The 7110-nt window shown below is 40.2% G+C and overlaps 1 pseudogene; it reads right to left on the reverse strand.

Moving 5' to 3' along the window:
- Positions 1-894: 894 nt before the first annotated feature.
- Positions 895-2339, reverse strand: LOC150039254 (uncharacterized; annotated as a pseudogene).
- Between the last annotated feature and the right edge of the window lie 4771 nt (positions 2340-7110).

Genomic DNA, 7110 nt, shown 5'->3' on the forward strand with positions numbered 1-7110 from the left:
ACAGACTCGTTGGTATAGGATGCCTTGGGTGGCGTCCACTTCTTAGACACATATAGTATGTACTCAGAATTAATAGCTAAGTATTCTGGTATTTAGTAATTCTAACCCCAAGGTTTTATGAATATTATTTAGGATATTTCTAAGTTTCAATTTTTGTATTGTAGCCTTCAACACTTCAAAATTTGTCATAAGCAAATGCTTTAACCAACATATAATAATGACAGAGGCTTATTTTTCCATAAGAAGAGCCAACAACCATGAGACCCCTTTATCAGTCATCACAATCTCCCAAAGAATCTGGGCAATATTACCAGTACTAATTATCAGTTCCCTTTAAATTCATGCACACACATCTACATTCAATATTCTGCCTCAATCTCAACTTTCAACAACTGCAGCGACAAGTAATTCTGATGATTACAAGTTCAAAAATTACATTTATAGTAAAGGATGTAATAAAACTAATGTTACCTCTTAAAGTTAAAATCCTATCTCTCACACCCTGTCTTAACACATTTGACAGGCCATCCAGTGACATGCTAGTGTCTCTGACTAGATCCTAATTTTGTATGTGCCTGCACATACCCATGAAGGTCCTGGGGCTTGAACTACCCCCGGCCTTCTTCTGCTCAAGGCTCACCACAGTGCCAAATCTGTCTTATTCTATGTTGTACTGAGGGATTGAGCCCAGGGCTTTGTACATGCTAGGAAAGTACTCTAACACTAAGCCACATTACCAAACCCCGATATTTCTCATTAAACATCTTAGTCTTTCAGCTTTGAGTTGGTGAAGTCCCCATGTGAATATCACTTTCATGTAAAAACAAATTTGCTGATAAATCATCAAGTGTAAATTCTACAGTTTTTCCCCAAATGTGAAATGTTCCCTGAGCTTTAGTGAGTGTGAATTTGTTGGTGTCTGATATGGTGTGACTTGTGGCTGAAAGCTTTGCCACACTCACTACACTGACAAGGCTTTTCACCAGTATGGATTCTCATGTGCAGAGCAACTGTTGAGAACTGGGAGAAGGCTTTTCCACACTCATTGCACCCATAGGGTTTCTCACCAGTATGGCTTCTCATATGCACAGTGAGTGAAGAGCTTTGACAGAAGGCTTTGCCAGATATTTTACACTCATAAGGTTTATCCCGTGTGAATCCTTGATTCGAGAAAAGGCTTTTCCACATTTATTGCATTCATAGGGCTTCTCTCCTGTATGGGTGTTGTGATGTTCAATGTGGTACTGCTTCTGCCTGAAGATTGTTCTGCATTCATTGCATTTATAAGGTTTCTCACCAATATGAATTTTCTCATGCTCAGTGAGATTTGATTTGCCACTGAAGGCTTTGCCACACTCCTTGCATGTATAGGGTTTCTCTCCAGTGTGACTTCTCTGGTGTCTGATGAGGCTTGACTTCTGAGTGAAAGCTTTCCCACACCCTTTACACTCATAAGGCTTCACTCCCGTGTGGATTCTCTGGTGGATGAGGAGGTTTTCTTTCTGGCTAAAGGCCTTGCCGCACTCATTACACTGAAAGGGTTTCTTTCCACTATAGATGTTCTGATGCTTAATGAGGTACTGTTTCTGGCTAAAGGCTTTGCCACACTGATGACATTTGAATGGTTTCTCTCCAGTGTGGATTTTCTCATGCTCAGGGAGATAAGATTTGCCACTGAAAGCTTTGCCACATGCCTTACATGCATGTTTCACTCCTGGATAATGTCTCTGGTGCCTTGTGAAGGCTGGCATCTGATAAGAAGCTTTTCCACAGTCATAGGTTTTCTACCATATCTTTCTGATGAGAAAGGAAGTTTCTCTTCTGGCTGAAGGCTTTCCCACACTTTGTACATTCGTATGTTTTGTCCCTATATGACTTTTCAAATAGAGAGTAAGAGATGATACTTAAGAGAACATTTTGCCACATTCAGTACATTCATGTGATTTCTCTCCTGGAAGCATGTTTTTGTTTTTCGTGGGAGCTGGTCCTGGGGCTTGAGGTCAGAGCTTGAGCTCTGTCTTGACGGTTTTATATTTACTGATAGTAGCACTCTACTTGAGCCACAGCACCACTTCTGGCTTTTGTTGCTAGCTCACTGGAGATTAAGATGGACTTTACAGCCAGTTGTGGCATTAAACCATGGTCCTCAGATCCCAGGCTCCTGAGTAGCTAGGACTATAGGCATGAGCCAGCCACACCTGGTCTTCCAATGCATTAGGCTCTATAAAGTTTTGCCTCACATAAGAGGTTTTTATGCCTTCATTATAATCATGAGATTTCAATTCTGAATGAATTTAATCATACTAAGGATCTGCCTCAGGCAGAAGATGTTCAAGCATTCTTGGCATGCAAAGGGATTTTACTTCCAGGTTTTACTAGTAGTTTCTGGTAAAGCAGAAAGCTTTTCACAGTCACTCAATGTAGATGATCTCTTTTTAAGATTAATTCTCATTTAATATGGTATTTTCTAAGTCTTTCCATTTCCTTACAACTGGGATGATGTGAAAAAATCATATTAAGTGAAGTAAGCTAGACTCAGAGGAACATGAGCTCAATGGTTTCCCTCATTTGCCATAATCACTAGAAACCTTGCACTCTTCTAGCAGAGATTTGCAATAGAGCAAAACCTAGATACATAAGGCCATACAGTATGACACTAAATGAAAGGACCTCTAGGATATAGAAACCAAAGCCATATAAAGTGTGATTGTTGTCCTTAATGTACTGTTATCTCTCATCTCTTTTGCTTTCCCTTGGTTATCTCATATTGTTACAGTATTTCACATTGTTATCTGATATATTGGATATATGCATATTTGGTTATTTGAAATTGGATATTAAAGGGGGGAAAACAAGATGAGGGTGGGGGTGGGGGGAGGGAAATGGGGACAAAGACATGAGAAAGGGTATCAATGTATATGAAGTAATACACCTTCCATCTGGCGATTGTAATGTAACCCTTCTGTTAATTACAATAAAAATATATGGAAAAAAGATTAATTCTCACATAGTCTTCAATAAGGTTGAAATTATAGCCAAAAACTCTTCTCATGTTGATTACAAAAGAGGATGTAATGCCATTGTCTCTATATTAATAGTTATGTGTGTAAATTATGTTGCAAACTACCTTAAAATGAATCCCATGTATAGAAGAACGCCCATGAGGAATCAATGTCAATATTCAGAAAAGATGACATTAAACTTACAAGTTTTTTCATGCTGCGTCCTGATCTGGGAAATTTATAATCTTCTCAAGCTGCTTCAGCAGACAAAGACCCTCGATTCTATTTTTTAATCTGCCTTAGCAAATTTGAGGTGGACATAGAGGCCAGTGGGTTAAGATCTGGATGGTCTTCAGGCCTACTAGTATCATAAAAATACCAAGCAGTTTAACTCAGGATAACACAGTATGAATTTGGCATTAAAATTCCTCCTGCATTGTTCTATCTGCTAAGAATTGTTTTGTCTAAATGGGAGTTTTTTTATTCTTCTGTATGCCTGCCTCTTTAGTATATATGCTTCTATGTCAAGGTCTTTGATCCATTTGGAATGACCACTACTGGTAAAGGGTGACAAAGAAGAATCCAACTTTAGATTTTGCTGGTGCGTAAACAGTTCTGCCAGCACCACTCATGAAGAGGCGGTGTGGATTCAATTCTATTTCTTTTATATCCCTCAGCAAAGCTGAGGTGGCCATATAGGTAGGTGGGTTAACATCTGGGAGGTCTTCAGGCCTACTAGTCTCATGCCAATACCAAACGGTTTAACTCAGGATAACAGAGTATGAATTTGGCATTGAAATTACTCCTTCATTGTTCTATCTGCCAGGAATTGTTTTGTCTAAATGGTCTTTTCTTCTTCTGTGTGCCTGCCTCTTCAGTGTATCTGCTTTTACTTCGAGGTCTTTGATCCATTTGAAGTTACCATTCCTGGTGCAGGGTGACAAAGATGTATCCAACTTGAGATTTTGCCAGAGATTAACCCGATCTGTCAGCACCAAACATTTCAGAGGATCTCTTGCCTCAATTATATTTCTTTTTCTTCCTTAGCAAACCTGAGGTGGCCATATAGGTCAGTGGTTTAAGATCTGGGTGGTGATCAGGCCTGCTAGTCTCATGCCAATACCAAGTGGTTTATCTCAGTATAACGATGAATTTGGCATTGAAATTCCTCCTGTATGTTTCTGTCTCCTGAGAAATGTTTTGTCTAAATGGGGGTCTTTGAATCTTCCGTATGCCTGCATCTTCGGTGTATCTGTTTTACTTTGAGGTCTTTGATCCAGTTAGATTACACCTCCTGGTGCAGGGTGACAAAGAATAATCCAACTTTAGATTTTGCCGGTGCTTAACCAGGTGTGCCAGGACTGCTCATTGAAGAAGCTGTGTGGCTTCAATTCTGTTTTTTAATCTCCCTTAGCAAACCTGAGCTGGACATGTAGGTCGGTGGGTTAAGATCCAGGTAGTCTTCAGACCTACTACTCTTGTGCAAATAGCAAGCGGTTTAACTCAGGACATCGAAGTATGAATTTCTCATTGAAATTCCTCCTGCATTGTTCTGTCTGCTAAGAATTGTTTTATCTAAATGGGGGTCTTTTATTCTTCCCTAGGCCTGCTTTTACTTCAAGGTCTATGATCCATTTGGAGTTGCCATTCCTGAAGCAGGGTGACAAGGAAGGATCCAACTTTAGATTTTGCTGGTGCGAACCAGGAGTGCCAGCACCACTCATTGAAGAGGCTCTGTGGTTTCGATTCTATTTTTTAATCTCCATTAGCAAACCTGAGGTGGACATATAAGTCAGTGGATTAAGATCCCGGTACTCTTCAGGCCTTCCAGTCTCTAATATCAAATGGTTTAACTCAGGATAAGAGAGTATGTATTTGGCATTAAAATTCCTCCTGCATTGTTCTATCTGCTAAGAATTGTTTTGTCTAAATGGGAGGTTTTTTTTATTCTTCTTTATGCCTGCCTCTTCAGTGTATATGTTTCTACGTCGAGGCCTTTGATCTATTTGGAATTACCAATACTGGTGCAGAGTGACAAAGAAGGATCCAACTTTAGATTTTGCAGATGGTTATACAGTTCTTCCAGCACCACTAATAAAGAGGCTGTGTGGATATAATTCTATTTCTTTTATATCCCTCAGCAAATCTGAGGTGGCCATATGGGCAGGTGGGTTAAGATACAGGTGGTTTTCAGGCCTACAGGTATAGTGTCAATACCAAGCCCTTTATCTCAGGATAAAAGAGAATGAATTTGGCATTGAATTTCCTCCTGCATTGTGCAATCTGCTATGAATTGTTTTGTCTAAATGGGGGACTTTTATTCTTCTGTATTTTTGCCTCTTCCATGTACCTGCATTTATTCGAGGTCTTTGACCATCAGAGTTACCACTCCTGGTGCAGGGTGTCAACAAAGAGTCCAACTTTAGGTTTTGCTAGTGCTTAAGCAGGTCTCTAGGCATGACATATTTCAGAGGCTGTGGTTTCCATTACTTTTATCTCCCTTAGCAAACCTGAGATGGCCATATAGGACTGTGGGTTAAGATTCGGGTGGTCTTCAGGTCTTCTAGTCTCGTGCCAATACCAATTGGTTTAACTCAGGATAACAGTATGAATTTGGCATTGAAATTCCTCCTGCATTGTTCTATCTCCTAAGAATTGTTTTGTCTAAATGGGGGTCTTTTATTCATCCGTGTGCCTCCCTCTTCAATATATCTGCTTTTACTTCGAGGTCTTTGATCCATTTGGAGTTACCACTCCTGGTGCAGGGTGACAAAGAAGGATCCATGTTTAGATTTTGCCGGTGCTTTACCAGTTCTGCCAGCACCACTCATTGAAGAGGCTCTGAGGCTTAAATTATATTTCTTTTATCTCCATTAGCAAACATTAGGTGGCCATATAGGTCAGTGGGTTAGGATCCGGGTGGTTTTCAGGCCTTCTAGGGTCATGCCAATACCAAGCGGTTTAACTCAGTATAACAGAAGAGCAATTTGGGATTAAAATACCTCCTGCATTGTTGTATCTGCTAAGAATTGTTTTGTCTAAACTGGACTTTTTTTTATTGTTCTGTATGCTTGCCTCTTCAGTGTATCTGCTTCTCCGTGGAGGTCTTCGATCCATTTGGAAATACCAATATTTGTACAGGGTGACAAAGAAGGATCCAACTTTAGATATTGCCGATGCTTAAACAGTTCTGCCAACACCACTCATGCAGAGGCTATGTGGATTCGATTCTATTTCTTTTATATCCCTCAGCACAACGGAGGTGGCCATATAGGTCGGTGTTTTAATATCTGGGTGGTCTTCAGGCCTTCTCGTCTCGTGCCAATACCAAGCAGTTTAACAAAGTGTAACATTGTATGAATTTGGCATTGAAATACTTCCTGCATTGCTCTATCTGTTAAGAACTGTTTTGTTAAAATGGGAGTTTTTTCATTCTTCTGTATGCCTGGCACTTCAGTGTGTCTTCTATTACTTCGAAGTCTTTGATCCATTTGGAATTACCACTCCTGGTGCAAGGTGACAAAGAAGAATTCAACTTTAGATTTTTCCAGTGCTTAAACAGTTCTGCCAGCACCATTCATGAAGAGGCGGTGTGGATTCAATTCTCTTTCTTTTATTCCCCCAGCAAACTGGAGGTGGCCATATAGGTCAGTGGGTTAAGATACGGGTGGTCTTCAGACCAGCTAGTCTCATGCCATTACCAAGCGGTTTAACTCAGGATAACAGAGTATGAATTTGGCATCGCAATTCCTCCTGCATGGATCTATCTGGTAAGAATTGTTTTGTCTCAACTGGGGTCTTTTATTCTTCTGTATGCCTTCCTCTTCAGTATATCTACTTTTACTTCCAGGTCTTTGATGCATTTGGAGTTTTCACTCCTGGTGTAGGATGACAAAGAGAGATCCAACTTTAGATTTTGCCGGTGCATAACAAGGTCTGCAAGCACCACTCACTGAAGACACTGTGTGGCTTACATTCTATCATTTTATCACCCTCAGCTAACCTGAGGTGGCCATATAGGTTGGTGGGTTAAGATCTGGGTAGTCTTTAGGCCTACTAGTCTCGTGCCAATACCAATCGGTTTAAGTCAGGATATCAGAATATGAAT

This window comes from Megascapheus bottae, unplaced genomic scaffold, assembly GCF_031878675.1.
Source record: "Megascapheus bottae isolate mThoBot1 unplaced genomic scaffold, mThoBot2.hap1 HAP1_SCAFFOLD_51, whole genome shotgun sequence".
Lineage (NCBI taxonomy): Eukaryota > Metazoa > Chordata > Mammalia > Rodentia > Geomyidae > Megascapheus > Megascapheus bottae.